The sequence below is a fragment of the Oryx dammah genome, unplaced genomic scaffold, assembly GCF_014754425.2.
Source record: "Oryx dammah isolate SB20612 unplaced genomic scaffold, SCBI_Odam_1.1 HiC_scaffold_19, whole genome shotgun sequence".
NCBI classification, from domain to species: Eukaryota; Metazoa; Chordata; class Mammalia; order Artiodactyla; family Bovidae; genus Oryx; species Oryx dammah.
The window spans coordinates 20,633,768-20,651,687 of record NW_024070203.1 but is presented as its reverse complement, the minus strand read 5'-3'; the positions used below and the strand labels follow the sequence as shown (position 1 = coordinate 20,651,687).

Below are 17,920 nucleotides of genomic sequence, written 5' to 3'. Positions count from 1 at the left end.
ATGCGACATGGCTCTATCAGTGATGTAGTCATAAGCACAGCTCCTGGGGTGTGAAGCAAAGGAGACAGTGTCCACCAGCATCGTTTGGCTTTCTTGCTGCTGTGAGGGCCTGAGATCCCCCGATCCACGGGGACAAATGCTCCCCCCACCTTCTGCTCTGTTTCTTCCTTCTGAGACTGTTCTGTCTCCCAGGGCCATCTGATCAAATGTCAGCCTGCAGATAGGCACTCTCTGCAAGCATGCCACATTCGCTGGCTGCATCACTTGCACAAGTTAAGGAAATTTTCAGAATCTTGCTTCCTCCTCTGAACTTGGGCCACTGGGATTTTGTGAGCAGTAATTGCCAGGCAGGGGTCTGGACAGGATCTGATCCATAGTTTGGTAAATGTGGTGAGTGGTGGTGCTGACAGCAGGGGCGGGGTGACTCTAGCATTTAGATGTGCATAAAGAACATTCTGGCGTCATCAGTGTGCATGTAAGGTGGTTTTAACACACAGATAGGTTGAGTTAGAAATGGGCTTCTCAGGTGGTGCAGCAGTAAAGAATCCATCTGCCAAAGCAGGACACACAGGTTTGATCCCTGGGTTGGGAAGATCCCCTGCAGGAGGGCAAGGCAACCCACTCCAGTATTCTTACCTGGAAAATCCCACGGACAGAGGAGTCTGGCAGGCTGCAGTCCATAGAGTCAAAGAGCCGGACATGACCGAGCGACTGAGCACACACCCACATGTGTGTTAGAAATAATCTAGATGGTGTGTATATGTACATATAGAAACACGTGTATATGATGTGGGTGGATATATATGTGAAGATGTATGCATATGTCTAAGAAGATGGATGTGTGTACAGCCATGCACACACACACACACACACACACACACACACACCCCACACACATTTCACATTGCCCAGCTCCATCTACCCAGAGGGCCTGGGAGCAATGCTACCCTAGGAATAAAGGACACGCCTTGTCACCAGATGGCACTTCTAAATAACATCCTGCACTGAAAAGCACCAGGATTCCTTGAAAAATACTAACTCTGAGGCTGGGCAGAGGAAGCACAAAATGAGGCTAGAATATTGTGTCTCACCAACAAGTAAGAAAGTGCTCAAAAACCAACAGAGAGATGTTAAAAAGATGCCGCAGCCATCCCTCACTGGATACATTTGGGACAACTTTAAAATATCAAAAGAATGATATTTATAATGATAATGATAACAAAGGATTAAAATTTGTTAAGTACAGTTAAAATCTGCCAGTTCACAACCTGCATAGAGAAGGAAAGGAAGGAGGAATGTTCTTTTCTATGGTGGAAAACCAACTAACAAATGAAAAATAAACAATGAGATGAGAAAAATTGCTATTTGGTAACCATGCTGATAATAAACTGATGCAGGCAAGAACCATCAATAGATGCTAAAGCTCATGTGGCAGATTAAGGAGTAAAAGGATATTTACAGAGTCTTAGAGACGCTCCCGGTAAGATATTTGATAATTACAAAGATGAAATGGTAACTTCACATGGAGACACCTTGCAGAGGCCACCTCAACCAGGTGACAAATCAATGTCACCAGCTCTGAGACAGACCAACATCATCCTCCTAACAGGAGGCACTGAGGACCCAGCATCAGTTCCGTGAGATCCCTGGCAAGAGCCCACGGTCTCAATCGAATCACAAGGACACATCAGCCAAACACAAACTGAGGGATATTCTGGAAAATAATTGGCTTGAATGTGTCAAAAAAGGTCAGTGTTGTGAAATACAAATCAATGTTAGCAGCAAATCAATGCTAAACTTCTGACTCAGCTGTACTATGTTTATAATAACGCTGTGATTTCAGGAATATATAAAATGCTAACACTTGAGAAATCTGGGTAAAGGGTACCCATGATTTTCTGACTATTCTTGCAGCTTACTTGTAAATTTGCAATTATATAAAAATGAACTAACTGAAAAAAACCCCGTTTTTAATTGAAAAGAATGCTCAGGGTTTAACTTTATTTAATTTTCATTTATTAAAATTTAAATAGCCACAGATGGAGTGGATGTATGTGGACAGCTCAGCTCTAGACCAGGGACCAACACATTTTTTTTTCTTTTTTGTCTTAAGGACCGGTCTGTAAATATTTCAACCTTTGGGGCCACACTTTCTCTGTCGCAATGGTTGCTGTGGTGTGACATACCACAGATAGCCCTGATGAATGAGCATGGCTGAGTGCCAATAAAACTTTATTTGTAAAACATGGCCAGGAGGGACTTGTCCTGTGGATCACAGGGTTTGCTGGCTGAGCGCTCACCCCAGGACACGCCAGACTGGCATTGCACCAGACTGTCGTTGCAGCGCTCCTTTGGGATGACAGGCACTTGTCATAGAAGGATCTCCCAGTTTTCATGAGAGCACAAAGACCTCTAAAAAACAGAGAGGTTGCTTGATACTCTAAGAGGCGCACGTTTCTCCTTGAGGGAGAAAGCCCTCCCTCTTTATGGAATAACCAAGTTGCAAAGAGATCAAGAAACAGGGGCAATCTCCCCCACCTCCATCTTCTCCCCACAACCTGATGTAATCCACAGAAGAAACAGGAAAGAGTTTCTCACTGGTGTTAGTCAGTTGTTACCTCAATGGGCTGAGGGAGTGTCCATCTCTGCTCTTCAGACGACTGTCCTGGACACAAAGCTCAGAGTGTCTGCTCACCACAGCCTCTGGAGATGCTAATCACTTCCACTGGCATTTCCACATCAGAAAGGTTGAATTTGAAACCAGTACCAGCTGGAAGTAAAGACGATAAAAGTTTGTCAGCTTTGACATTTCACTCACCGCCTTTTGGAGATGACTCAACATAATTAAAAGGCATTCACCCACTTCCCCATTCACCCAGCCAATGATTTATACATCAAATATTTTGTAAATAAACCCCTATTCTGCTCCATGCTCAGAGTCAAGTCCCAGAGACAGAAAGGTGAATAAAGTATAGTTCATACCCCTCCAGGAGCTCAGCCTGGTGGAGGAAACAAATAGACAGTGCAGGGCAGCATGACATGAGGGTGTGGTTGCTATCTGGGAAGAAAGAGCCAACTCAGTCTGAAAGACAAATTTGAAGAGGAGATGGTATTTTTAGGTGCCCCTTGATCAGGATATAAGCAAGATGCTGTTTGGCAAAAGAAAAGCCTTGGGGGAAAATGTCTTTCAGGACAAAGATAAAGAAATAGGTAAGATGTGAAGGCGAAAATTGTGAGATCAAAGTTAGGATAAACCAGGCTGAGGCTGGACAGAAAAGGGCTTTCGAAGACCTCGTCTGAGAACGGGAACAGAGACCCTCAGTTGAGTTCTTCCTGTGTGCCAAGCACTGCAATGTGCAGACCATGGGTTTTTTTAGCTGACACTCTCTTGAAATCCAAGGTGCCCAGATTGATTATTCCCACAACATGGGTGGGCAGCTGAAGCTTGGAGAGCTGACATGAGTGGAGCTGCCCGGCATGACAAAAGCAGTCAGCGGCAGAGAGGAGAGTGTGACAGGACACACCCATCCTGTCTGCTTCCAAAGCCTTCATCTCAGCCACTGCGAGAGAGGATTTCGGTGAAGGTCCCCTATTACTCACATCACCTTGCAGCATCCCCTCTGTGGTGGGGCTTTGCCACCTCTCCCACCACAAAGTGAAAACCGTTTCTCCACCCTTGGAGTCTGAACTTGGCCATGTGGTCTGCTTTGGAACAATAAGCTGATGTTAACAAGCTTGACACAAAGAAAGGCTTAAGAATGCTTAGGTGGAGGACTTCCTCTCACTTGCTGCTGGGAATCATTCTGCAGTCACAAGAGCACATCTGAGCTAGCCCCTGGAGGATGAAAACCAACCAGCACCGGGAGAAGCTTCAGCCCTCCCAGCTGAGCCCCAGGCTTGCAAGTGAGACTATTACAGGCAGTTGAGCACCAGCCAAGTCGACCAGTCCAAAAGAAACACCTAGTCTACATACCCACAGCATCAAGAAAAATAATAAATGTTTATTGTTGAAGGTGCTAAGGTTCGAGACTGTTTGTTATGCAGAGAAAGCTAGCTGATACAACCACCAAGTTATCCTCACACTGCTAGCAGTGAGACCACATGATTTTTATGTCAGAAAGAAAAGTCAGCCTGTGTTGTCCAGTTCAGCCTGATTGTCAAGAGACGATGACGGCCAGGGATAAGGCTGGGCCGTGGGCGAGACGAGGGGAAGATTCAAGAACTATTTTACACAAAAAATCAATAGGATTTAGAGATCAGCTGACTCCAGATTTGTCTACAGGCATCTGGTGTTGATGATAAACAGACTCTATTTGGAGGTCCCGATGTAGGCAGGATGTTTATACAAAAGAAACACAAAGTGGCCAGAGCAGCTAGGGGAAGTTCCCGGAATGAAACTTTTTTTTCAGCCCCTTTTCTGGAAGAATGAAGGCGGAGGCTCACTGCCCCCAGCCTCCAAATGGTGTCTGCCACCTCCTCCAATGCCAGAGGGGTCCTTGTACACTGCAGCTCACACCTTCCTCCCTCCCATTACTGACTCACACCATCCCCACCCACACTCTACTCACCCTTCGGGTCTCAGTGTCAGCGCACTTCCCAGGGACATCTCTATTGACAGGACAGACAAAGCCAGGCACTGCCATGACACATTCCCAGAATTCCCTGTGCTCCTGCAGAGCACCGGCCACAGCCCCGTAATTCCACGAGGCGAGAGTGAGGCAACTGTCCTAGACGTCACTCTACAAGCCACCACCCAGCTTCCCCCCGGGAGAAACTCAATTACTATCTCCTGAGTCAGAGAATGAGCAAAGCAATTCATGCGCCACACTTCCAAGATGTTTGCTTTGACACCGGCATGCTGTCCTTACCCTGAAATGGGTTAGGGAACCTTACAGGGACTTCATGGTTTCCTGTGCTGATCTTCCCTGGTTCATTCTATTGTTTAACAAGAATTTACTAAGCTCAAGCCATCACCTCAATTCTATCACCCATTGTTCTCATGAGACTGAAGCCCTTAGGAGTGGTGGAAAGGTCAGTATTTTACTGACTTTACCTATCACTAGATTTCCCCACCCCCACTGGACACTGTATGGGTGAAGGGGGCACTCAGTAATGACTATACAATGAATGAGTGAGTGAGCATCACTACCCACAACAGCCAAGACATGGAAGCAACCTAAGCATCCATCAACAGACGAATGGACAAAGAAAATGTTTTATATATATATAAAACAGAATATACAGCTGTGTGTGCGTGTGTATATATATATATATATATAAAACAGAATACTACGCAGCCCTAAAGATGTGAGATATATAATATATATATAAAAAACAGAATACTACTCAGCCCTAAGATGTGAGATATATACATATATATATAAAACAGAATACTACTCAGCCCTGAAGATGAGATATATACATATATATATGTAAAACAGAATACTACTCAGCCCTAAAGATGTGAGAGATATATATATGTATATATATAAAACAGAATACTACTCAACCCTAAAGAAAAGAATGAAATAAAGCCATATCAACATAGATGGACCTAGAGATTCTCATATCAAGTGAAAGTAAGTCAGACAGAGATAAATATCACATGATATTAGTTATATGTGGAATCTTTAAAAAAATGAACTTATTTACAAAACAGAAATAGACTCACAAACATAGAAAACAAATTTACATTTACCAAAGGGGAAAGGGGGGACAGATAAATTAGGAGTTTGAAATTAAAATATACACACTTCTGCATGTAAAATAGATAACCAACAAGGAGCTACTGTATAGCACAGGGAGTGATACGCAATATCTTGGCAACTGTATTGGATTTCCAACCCCAACCAGCAAGCTTGCAACCATGAGGCCTTTAAAAACTGGATCTGTGCCCCCCAAGCGTCACCCACCTTCCAGAGCCTGGGGTTCTCAGCTGCTCTACCAGGAGGGACCCAAGGCACTGATTACACAGAGAAGGAGAGGACCCCACTTCCTTACCTGCTGGGCCCAGGAGCAGCAGCCTCAACAGCTACTTTGACTCTCCCTGATTTCTGATTTTAACTGATCTTTAAAATCTCTTCTTGTTTTGCATAACTGTATGATGTATATTTTTGGCTTTGCCGGGTCTTCGTGGGTGCGCAGGTTTTTCTCTAGTCTTGGTGAGCGGGGGCGACTCTCGAGTTGGAGCGCACAAGTTTCCCGCAGCAGCGGCTTCTCCTGTTGCAGAGCACGGGCTCTAGGGCTCACAGGCTTTACCTGTCGTGGCGCACGGGCTTAGCTGCTCTGTGGCATGTGGGATCTTCCCAGATCAGGGATTGAACCCTTGTTTCCTGCATTGACAGGCAGATTCTTTACCACTGAGCCTCCAGGGAAGCCTTAAAAATCTCTTCTAAAATGCCACATCACTTTCTTCCCTATGCCCTCCTGCCCTGCATCTTCTTATATTCCTCCTACTTTCCCAAGGCTTCCACTAACTCAATTCTTGAAAATGGTGAAATGTGTTCATACACAGGGACTACATAGGAAGACGGATCAGATGTAATCCTCATTTTTGGAAAGGGTGCAGAAACGCTCATGTGACTCTCCCAGGTACAAATGAAGAAACTGAGGCCTGGAGAGGTGGGCCCATGGATCACATAGCTGAGAACAGGGCTATGGGAACACGGGCCAAAGGCTTCTGATTCTAGGCTCAGGGCTTGCCCCCTCATTTCTCTCCATCCAACTGGCAGCAACCAGCTACCAACCAGGTCCTTAATGGTAAACTGCTGGACTTAAACCAGGAGACCTGAGGCAAGAAAAATGCCCACAAATTCCAGCCGGTGCACAGATTAGGACAAATTCCAGTCAAACGAATCAACGAGTTCTCACTTCTCCTAATCTGGATTCATAAATCATACCTTCTTTGCCCCTGTTAGTGCATCTACCACCTGAAATTCCTTTCTTCTGTGCAATAGAATGCAATAAATCTTATAAGAGAACGTGTTCTCCAAGTCTGTTTCTTCTTAGGATAGAGCAGGGAACAGTATATGAAACTCTCCATCACACCTGGAGTATAGCAGTTTGCTTAATAAAGCATAGCCTTTCTCCTCCAAGTCCAAAAAAAAAGATCATTTGAATAATTATTAACACTGGGCCTAGGTGAAAAAAATACTGCTGTGCTTTTAAATTACAGGAATCTTTTCTCAGAGGCCCATGGTCATATCATGTTCCAAAACAGTGTGGCTGGCTGCTAGGTATGCCAAGCAGAGGAGGCCAGCCACACAAAGTCTAGCTGTGTGAGTTTAGAAAAACAGCCTTTCTCTGAGTCATAGTTTACTTACTAGTAAAATGGAAACTGAACCTCCCTCAATGCTTCACAGGGCTGTACTGCAAAGCAAGAGAATAAGAAACAACATGAAGTTGCTTTAATAAAAATTATAAGGTAAAACTAGCAGTAGTGATAGTAACAGGTACCATTTTTAAATGTTTGTGAAGATTTTGCCAAACTAAGCCCTTTGTACTCAGAAGTTCAGTGGCTCCTCATAATGGTCCTGTGATGTGTGCAGTATTATTATCTGCAGTCGCTGTGTAGGTGAGTAAGTGGAGGCTTGCAGAGATGAAGTAACTTGCTCATGGTCATAGTAAAGAGTGGAGCCTGAATGATAAACTGATTCCTAGCTGGACTCCATTTAAGACCAGGACTAACACAGCTCCCTTCAATCAGCACTTACTGAGCTTCTTCTGTGCTGTGCAAGTACTCTGCTCTGTGCTGATGGGGACGGCAGTACACTTGTGGGCTCTCCCACTGTGGGAAAGAGGACTTGGGCAGACAGTAAGAACCACCTCATTCTGTACCCAGTGAAAGAGGGCACGGGTTAACTGGGTGGTTTCTTAATCTGAATTCCTGACCAGCATTCAATGGTCATGGAGGACGAGAAAAAGAACTGAGACTGGCTAGATCAGCTTGCAATGGGAACAGATGACGCAGAAGAGCAAGGGTAAATGGTGAGATGCCCTAGAAAAGCCTGGTGTAAGTGCTAGAATGTCCAGAGCAGGACTGAAAGTGAGGTATGAAGGCAGAAATTCTGAGTGTGCAAACCAGAGATGACGGAGCTAACTAATACTGAGAGCAAAAGGAAGCTGAGTTCAGCAGCTTGGCCCTCTCCAGGGTTTCACTGCACCTCCCCTGTCTTGGTGTGTGGGCTGAAGAAGTCAGTCAGAACTCGGGCAAGAAGCAGGTATGTTCACCAGGCTGGGAAAGCTAGCATGCACCCTCCCTCTCTGAAAGGGTTCCACATGCTGGAGTCCTGAGAAGGAGTGGATTTCTGAATCCGGTGCCTGACTGCTAAGTTCTGGCTGCTCTGCCAAGGGAGATATTATTATAACAACAGCTACCATGGAACGCATCTGGACAACAAGGCCAGAACCACAGTCACATTCCACGTGTGTGATTTCATTCAACCTGCGCGGCCAGCCTCTTGAGGGTGGTAGTCTTATCCCCACTTCACGAATGTGGAAACTGAGGCTCTGAGAGAGTTAGGTATCTGCCCACAGCCACACAGTTAGAATTCAGCAGAGATGTGATTCAAAGCCAGGGCCATCTTGAGCCCCAGGCTTCCTCTTCACCCTCCAACCTGGCTGGGCTCCAGAAGGGTATCTTCCTGCACCTCAAATCCCACAGGTCTGGGATGGGAGGGACAGCATGGTCCCTTGGTTTGTCCAGTTGCCATCCATGGCCCCCCAGTTGCCTCTGCAACCAGACTGGAAATCCCCAAGTGGCTTTCGCTTTCTAATTTCTCAACATCTGAGTACAATCAGCTCTTGAACCTCAAAGAGATAAAGTCACCACTTCTCACACTGGAGCAACGCAAACACTCCCACACGGACTACCCAGGAGCTGCTCAGTCCTCTGCCTCCCACCCACTGTAAACCTCAGTCTGCTGGTTCACCTAAAATGTGGGTTCTGCTCACAGGAAAAGACACCTTGATCACGGCTGGAAGAGGGCAGAGCGGCTAGGGGCACCAAGTGGGTGCCCTGAAGTTTTCCTCTCTTTCTCCTTCTACTGATCACATGGCTGGGGAGATGCCCTTGGCTCCAAGTGTGGGTCCCACTCCAGGGTCCCCCATGCCCAGGCTCTCCCATCTGTCAGCCTGAAAACCGTCTGTTCTCTGGGCCTTTCCCACACTGCCTGATTCATCTCAACTCTCAGCCAGAAAGATGGGTGGTGGTGTCCCCAGAGTACCGGTGGGGAGACTGAGGCTCAGGCATGGTAGACACTTGCCCCACACTCCACAGCTAACAAACAGTGGACCTGTTCTCTCCCCCAACACCAGCCTCACTGACCTCTCTGCCCCCGATGGTTTCCAGGGCAGGAGGTGCCCTCGTGGACTTTCTTGTGGGGTACCCTGATTTTGCCTGCAGAGGAAGGAGATGGGGGGCTGGGCAGCCTCCCCGGGGCCTGGTGGGCACTGCTTTGTGTCTGTCAGAACTGGGAGAAATCGTGACATAGGCGCTTGTTTGTTTTCTAGGCAACCACGGCCAAATGAAGGAGGCTGAACGACGTACTTTGGGGCAAGACAGTGGATGAGGGGAAAGAAAGAAGGAAGAAAAAGAAAGAAGGGAGAGTGAGAGAGAGGCAGGGGAAAAAACCAGTGCTGACGGTGAAAACCTTGGGCTGGAGGACATGCTGGCATCACTCAGCGTCTGTCCTGTCCATGGCGAACGTGACCGAGTGCCACCACTGAGTGTCCTATTTATAGTCCTTTGAAGTATCGTTTGGTGAAGGAGGGGCTTCATTCTTTCTGGCCTCTTATCTGATTCCTGGATTTCCCTGGTAGCTCAGCTGGTAAAAAATCTGCCTGCAATGCTGGAGACCCCAGTTCGATTCCTGGGTCAGGCAGATCTGCTGGAAAAGGGATAGGCTACCCCCTCCAGTATTCTTGGACTTCCCCTGTGGCTCAGCTGGTAAAGAATCTGCCCACAATGCGGGAGACCTGGGTTCAATCCCAGGGTTGGGAAGATCCCCTGGAGAAAGGAAGGGCTACCCACTCCAGTATTCTAGCCTAGAGAATTTCATGGACTGTATAGTCCATGGGGTTGCAGAGTCAAACATGACTGAGCGACTTTCACTCACTATCTGATTCTCAGAACAACTGAAGGGAAGTGGAAGGAAGCTGCTGTCACATGGGAGTAGACGGGACACGTGGAGCTGTGCTGGCAGGGGACCAGTTCCCACCTAGGGGGCCTGAGGTCAAGTGGCCCACTTCCACGAGCCTCGGTGTTCTCAACTGTCAAAATACTGATAACAAGAAGGACCGAAAAGCCCTGTTTAGAAGGTTAAATGAGTGCAGAGTGTCCAGAAGTGGTATTTCCTGGGAATGCGACTTAGGGAGGAGAGAAGGGCAGAATTCACAAAAACCAACACGGACTTGCTCAGAGGGAGGTCTCAGGGAGACTGGGGGTCAGGAGGGAGGTCTAGGAGACTGGGGAGAAAACACGATGGGGATCACTAGAGGAGGAGGCCTGCCCAGTGGGGTTACCCAGGAGCCCTTGGCATCCGGGTCTGTGCCTGCTGCCGCGTCCCACGCTCTGCACATTGGAAGCTCGTCTCCAGGACACCTCGAGGTGCCCAAGTCAGCTGTGACAGCTTTGAATTCAGGGCTGGTTTCTCACTCTGGCTCCGCCTGCTAATGAGGAATCATCTGGGTCAGGCCTCCACCTGAGCTATCTCAGTGGTGAAATACAGGGCAGGGAGCGTCCAAAATGTCATGTCTGAAGCCTCAGGAGGACCCTCTCTACTACTAGTGTCCAGGGGCCACACCATAGCTTCTTAAGCCCAGAGAACTTGGCCAGCCTTAAATTCAGACTGCTCCAGAGATGCCCCACCCCCACCTTACCACCTCCTTCAGGAAGTCCTCCGTGGATGGAAGCTCTGTGTGAGGAGGAGCTCTCTAATCCACAGAGGTGTCCAGAAATCAGAAGGCCATCATCAGTGGAAACATTCAAGCAGAGGACCATTGACCACTTGGTAGAGACAAAGTGAGGAAACAATTCAGGGGAAGCTAAGCAAGGCATTGCTTAACTCGAAAGCTGATGATGATCACAGCGTGCACTCTGCAAGCACTTATAAAGCAGGCACTCGGCAGCATCCTGTTCTAAACACCTTCCGAGTATTAACTCATCTAGTACCTACCAGGTGCTGGGTGCTATTATTATCCACAGTTTTAGAGATGAGGTGATGGAAGCACAGAGAGGTTATGAAACACACTGAAGGTCACACAGCAAGCCAGTGGCACAGCCAGTACTTCCACTGAATGAATCAATGAATGACTCAGTCAATGAATAATTGAAGTCTGGGAGTAGATGAAGGTTGAACAAGGGCAATGCTAAGGATCTTTGCAAATGCTCAGATTTGACAATTCTTTCTGATTTCATGCTCTTTAAAGGTACAACCTTTGTAACTTGTTATCATTCAATCAACTCACGCACAACACAACTTATGTTCCGAGAAAAAAAGAAGCCCCTTCACTCCATTCCCGAGGCAGGTTTCCAAGGACATAGGGGCATTTCGATATTCCAAACTGCCTCCAGGTCCATCACATCTTTTCTCCTTGTTTGGACGTTTGGCATTGTAGAGATGTTAGGGGAAACACACTGATTGAAGCCCCTCACCCTGGCCAGGCGTCATAGTAACCGTTCACGTGAGTTATTTCACCACTGGAGGTCGTGGTAAGGAACATGGAACTAATAAGCCACCACCAACAAGAAGAATTCGGGAAAGGTCAAAAGGAGACCCCATGTGTCCTTCCACCTCCCAGAAGCCTTCTTGCCAGCATCCATGTTGGCTGAGCTATGCGTGCACCACCAGGAAGGACTCTGAGTCAGAGTGATTGGCCGAAGACAACCCGGAAACTAACCGCATGACTATAAAACCCTGGACTGTGAGCCTCGTGTCAGAGCAGTTCTCCTGGGTCCCCTTACCCTGCTGCTCTCCGCCCGGGCACCCCTTTCCAATAAAGTTTCTTGCTTTGCGTGTCTCTTTGGCACCTGTGTCTCCTCAGACAATTCATCTGCAAGCGTTAGATAAGAGCCCACTCTCGGGCCCTGAAAGGGCCCCCGCCCCCACTTTCTGCAGCGAAGACATCAGTTTAACTTCTATAATCCTACAGTTCACGATGGATTTTTGCATAGCTCAGTTTGTTCCCTGTCATAGAATACAGACAGAAAATAGAAGCGGCCCTTATGCTGGAACCGATTTTTCAAACCGTTCTGAGAGGTGTGTTTTTCATTTGAAATTACCCTTAGGCGGTGGTGCACAGCCTCACTATCTTCTAACCTCTCCTTTTCATTTTAATTTCCTTTCTTCACCAAGAATATGCTTCGGAAACAACGAGGAATACCCCCCACTAAGACATTCTTGTTGGTGGCAGCTAACGTTTCAAAGCAACAGTTTTGATTCATCAAACTCTCCACCAGGTGGTAGGATTAACGGTGTTTTCAAGGAAGAAGAACAGCAAACACTTTCTCCATTGCGAAGGTGTTATTAGTGTGAAGTAAGTCAGGAAGAGAAAAACAAACACCGTATGCGAACGCGTCTATATGGAATCTAGGAAAATGGTGCTGATGACCCTATTTGCAGGGCAGGAATGGAGACGCAGACGTGGAGAACATACTTGTGGACACAGCAAGAGGACGGAGACAGTGGGACAAGTGGAGAAAGTGGCATCAGCATAGACACACTGTCATGTTAAAGTGGACAGCTGGGGAGAGCCCAGCCTGGCCCCCTGTGATGACCTAGACGGGTGGGGTGCAGGCAGGGGAGGGAGGCCCAAGAGGGAGGGGACGTATGTATGATTATGGTTGATTTGTGTTGTTGTACGGCAGAAACCAACACAACATTGTAAAAATTAAAAAAGTAAACATATAAAAAGGGGACGCTTTTAGTGTCACAACAACATCATTTACAGTTCATTTTTCTTGCAGCAGACTGCCCGAGAGACACCTGTCTAGGAACCTGGTTAGGTCTACATGCCTGGTGACAAACCTTACACCAAGCCTTCCTGCCCAGTCCTTCTTCAACCCCTGGGCACTGTGTGGGCTCTCTGAATTCAGTTTGTGTGGACGAGCCAAAAGATGAGAGCTTGCAGTCAGCAATGCTGGGAACCACGCGGAAGATCAAAGACTCCAACCAGACTGCGTGTGTGCCAAGTGACTTCGGTCGTGTCCGACTCTTCCCACCAGGCTCCGAAGTCCATGGGATTCTCCAGGGGATCTTCCTGACCCAGGGATCAAACCCACATCTCTTCTGTGTCCTGCATTGGCAGGCGGTTCTTTACCACTAGCACCTCCTGGGAAGCCCACTCATGTCATGTCGTTCAGCCGCCAAGTCGTGTCTGACTCTTTGCGATCCCGTGGACTGCAGCACGCCAGGCTTCCCTGTCCTTTACTGTCTCCTGGAGTTTGCTCAAATTCATGCCCATCAAGTTGGTGATGCCATCCAACCATCTCATCCTCTGTTGTCCCCGTCTGCTCTTGCCTTCAATCTTTCTCAGCATCAGGGTCTTTTCCAAAGAGTTGGTTCTTCACATCAGGAGGCCAAAGTATCAGGAGGCCATTTAGGAGGCCACCCTCTAAAATGTGCAGGCAAGCTTCCCTGTTCCCAGACTGTCTGTAGGCATATTCTCTCCTATCGCCTTTCTTCTAAACTCTGTTCATGTTATGGTTCTATGACTTTGACTCTATGCACTCGCTAGCTGACTCTCTCTCCTGGGAAAAAATTATTTATGGGCAAAATAACTAAACAGTAGGGAAATTATCTAGCAACATGCCTGAGTTAGTGGTTGAGAGCTCCTTTCTGGAGGTTCCACTGTCATCTGCCTACCTGAGTCTCACCAGCAGACCCCACTTCGACAACCCCTCCCTTAAGGCCTCCCTTGGGATGGCGCTCTCTGGCTTCCTGCTAATACTAAAGCTGGTTCTCAGCCTAGTCTGTTTCTGCTCTGGGGCATTCATACACTCTTTGCATGATCTGTGAATGGCAGTTGTGGTTGTTATGTGGTGGTGTGTTACATAGTGCTGTGTCATATTGTGTTGTTACGAAGTTTTGTTCCTTAAGTTGACTGTAAGATCTAATAAGGATGCTGAGATCCAACTTATGGGATTTTCTGCCATTGTTCTCAAACTTAGCCAAGCAGAGAGAGGGAGCACGCGTTGAGGTGGAGACAGCAAAGGCCGGGATGCAGGGAGGTGGCAGCCACCTCTGGGGGTTCCAGAGGGTGAGCAGAGGAAAATGTGTGATGGGGATTCGAGGTGGCTGGATGTGTGGGCTTATTATTCCTTGGCCTAGGAGTCACCTATTTTCCCATGAGGGTAGCTCCAGGCACACGGAAGATTTAGGCGAGAGCAAGACTTTGAGTAAGTCACTACATCCATAAAATGGGGAGAACCCGTGTCACAGTGGAGCACACAGAGGGGACGGACTGAGGTCCACGCAAGGTCGGAGCTGCAGATGTTGGTGTGCAGAGGTGGGCATTTCAGAGAGCGTTTGCTTTCAGAACACTGGGAGCTCTCTGAGCTAGACCAGGGTCGGGAGGGAGAATGCAGCTCTTCATGATTTGGCCAGATTCAGGGGATTTATTTTGGGCTCCAGTCTGGTCTTCCAAGGAAAAAGGTTTTTTGAAGGTTTTTTTTTTTCCCCCATTTTCTTTTCTTTCTACTGAGCCTTTTATTTCCGAAAAGGTAAATGCCCAATTAGAAGGATTTTCATCTTTCATGCAGAGTTGTTTTAGGCTTTTTGAACATGAAACGATCTTTTGGAGTCATTCCACCCTCTCAGAGAAGTAGCCAGGTTTGCTTTGGTTGTGTTTTTCGGTTGGGTTTTTCTCAAGAGCTTTCTGCTAAGTAAATATGCATGAAGGGAATTTTTAGCCACTCCGGTCTGCTGGTTCCATGTGGATTCCAATGGATGAATATTTAATGCAGCACAATCTATTACAATGATATCGATATTGGTTTGATTTTTTTTAAGGTATCTAGTGAAATTCGGAGAATGTATTTTCTCTGTTCACCCAAACAGGGACTTTCCAAAAGTCATTTGCAACTTTTTCTTTTTCTGCCACATAATTTGGAACTAATGTTTTCTTCTCAACTCTGAATGACTATAAATAACTTTTAGTTTATACTTTATAATCTTGTATGGGTTCCAGAATCAGGCCTAGTTAGATAGCTTTTATGTATCTTAGAGGAGAAAAAATATATATGTACATACACATAGAAGCAGATGAAATGGTCCAAACATCCTCAGGTATTTTTGGAAGGGAAAAAATCTTTAATATAAGAATATTCAAATAGTATTCCTTGAATATTGAATAGGTTAAAAGGACACGATGGCACACAACTCACTTCTATACCAACAGGTCTGGATCTAGACCTTTTCAGGAAAAAAAGCTAGCATTTGTTGAGAGCCTCTCATTTATCTTTCACATCAACTATCCAGAGTATCAGGGCTTCCCAGGTGACACAGCGGTAAGGAATCTATCTGCCAAGTAGGAGACACGGCAGACTCAGGTTCAGTCCCTGGGCTGGAAAGATCCTCTGGAGGAGGAAATGGCAACCCACTCCAGTATTCTTGCCTGGGAAATCCTATGGACAGAGGAGCCTGGCGGGCTACAGTCCATGGGGCTGCAAAGAGTCAGACATGACTTAGCAACTGAACAATAGTAACTATGCATTCAAGAAAATACCTTTGCTCTCCAGCAGTCTGACTTATGCCTAAAAGAATTCCCCAAGGTACTCATGGATTGTCTCCTCAATGAATCTTTCTGTGGGTCCCCCAAGGCAGAAGAATCCTTTCTTCTCTGTCAAAACCCTGCCTCAGCCCATGCACATTTCCACTCCAGTGCAAACTCCACCGGAGGGTAACCCTTCACGTCCGCATGTAGGGGACAAGGATCAACCATGTGTCCAGCACCTTGCACAGTGTCAGGGACACAATAAGTTCCTAATAAATGTTGGTTCAACTGAAATCAAAATAATCCAACAACAAAACTTAAAGAAATAAGAAAACCCATTTCTGATACCAAGCAGGACTCTGTGGGGCTCTTGGGCATAAAAGATGGACTTCGCCATGAGAGTCTGCTCCTCAAGGCTCCAGGAGAGAGAGCAGGAGGCACACAGTAGGCATGGGGTGGGCGAGGCTTGTCTGTGATGCCAGGGAGGCCTGGAGGGTACTGAGGATGAAGCTGGAGGCAAAAACAAATGGTGTGTGGGGGTGCTGCCTTCACAAGGAAAAGGCTCAAAGGGCCCCAAGGTGATGTCAGCAGAGCTCCGAGCCTCTCATTTCCCACAGTGAAACTGAGACCCTGAGCCTGAAACTGTCTGGGTGCCAAGTGGTCAAGCCATTGCTCACTGGCCCTGAGGCCAGAACACAGGCTCTCGCTGGGGTCTGAGGCTGGGCTCCTGTAACCAAATTAGGGCGGGGCGGGGGCACCCAGATCCTCTGCTCAGTCAGGGCGGGGGTGAGGTGGGGGCCAGTTCGGCAGGATCCAGAGGGTTCCAGAACTGGAAAAAGTGCATGGAAGCCTTACCCTAGAATGATTCTTAGTGCCCAGGCCAGCTCTTCACCCGCCCGTGATGGGTGTGTGCAGACATGCACGGAGGACTCGCTGGGAAGCCGTGCAAGGTTTTAAGTGGATTTTATTTTATTTTTTTCTTGGCTGTTTTTCGTGATGTGGGAGGGGACTTCAGGGGAGGGTTAAGGTTTAGATACTATAAGGCAAAGCCTGTTCAGATACAAATCCTCTGAGTCAGCAACAGACTCAGGCAAGGTTAACTGACCAGAAGATTAAGAGGCCCCTATGGGGCCTCTATGGGGCTCCCATGGGGCTGCAGACAGCTGGCCTCCAGCTGATGCTCCTGGGGTTGGCAGTGGAGAGAGGAGACAGACACCCATCTGCACAAAACCCTCCCCGCCAGGCCCACAGATGGATCCAGCCCACCAACACTGGTGCACGGAGAGCTCCAGACAGCCGGTGCTAGGACTTCAGGACCTTAGATCTGGTGAGCCCAGCCTGTGCCTCCAAGTGGAAACGGTCCTGAGGTGAGCAGGAGGCCACTGCTGATAAGAGCATGGAGGAGCAGCATGCGCACCCCCTAGAAAGAAATTCCTCTGCCCAACACTTTCTGTTGTTTTCTCCTTTTTTTTTACTCTAAGCCCAGTGTTCTAGGGGAGTGCTGGTCCCGTCACCAACAGAGGAGGGAAGTCAAGGCAAGACTCTGCTGGGGCCCAGGCCCTAGCCTTGCCGGGGAGGCAGACCTGGGGAGGCAGACCTGGAGAGCAAATGCAGGCCTTGCAAAACACAGGACGGCATATTCCCACCCACGTGGGATTCTTCAAAGCAGGGAACGGCTCCCCCCGCCCTACTTATTCTGTTATTTATTCCACAAAATAAATTTTTCATAGGATGAAATTCCTTTCATGTCCAGACTTGAGGTCAAGGCATATGAATATATATACAAAAATAGTGTGTAAACATATGTATGTATATATACTTATACACACACATTCACACAATTCATATAATATTTAGTCTAACATATTTGGAAGGTAATAGCCATGACCCCATTTTACCCCCACTTGGCACAAGATCGGGACATGTTAAAGTGGGGGATTCGGGTTAGTCTCTTCAGCTACCCGCAGGGCTGCAGAAAAAGGCCAGGCCATGTTTGAGGGCAGTAACGGAAGGTGCTAGAAGGTGCAGGAAGCGGCTCCTGGCACGGAGTCTCCAGCGCCCCTTCCCATCCCTGTAGCCAAGCGGCAGTTTCCATAGTGGTCGGCAGGGGGCAGTGCACTTTGCCTTTTCTGAACCTGAGGACCGCAGTCGCTCAGCTCCCCAGGGACACAGACACACACACACACACACACACACACACACACACACA

General features: G+C 47.5%; 1 protein-coding gene across 2 annotated transcripts in view; it reads right to left on the bottom strand.

The window, feature by feature from the left end:
* ST3GAL1 (ST3 beta-galactoside alpha-2,3-sialyltransferase 1) overlaps positions 1-17,920 on the bottom strand; it is an 87,332-nt gene that overhangs the window by 67,275 nt on the left and 2,137 nt on the right. Inside the window, exon 2 of one of the 2 annotated variants that reach the window (XM_040262085.1) lies at positions 2,619-2,770. The exons of the other annotated variant lie outside the window; for it this stretch is intronic. The gene's annotated coding sequence lies outside the window, so the exon portion shown is untranslated. The remainder of the gene's footprint in view (positions 1-2,618; positions 2,771-17,920) is intronic. 2 annotated transcript variants of the gene reach the window in all.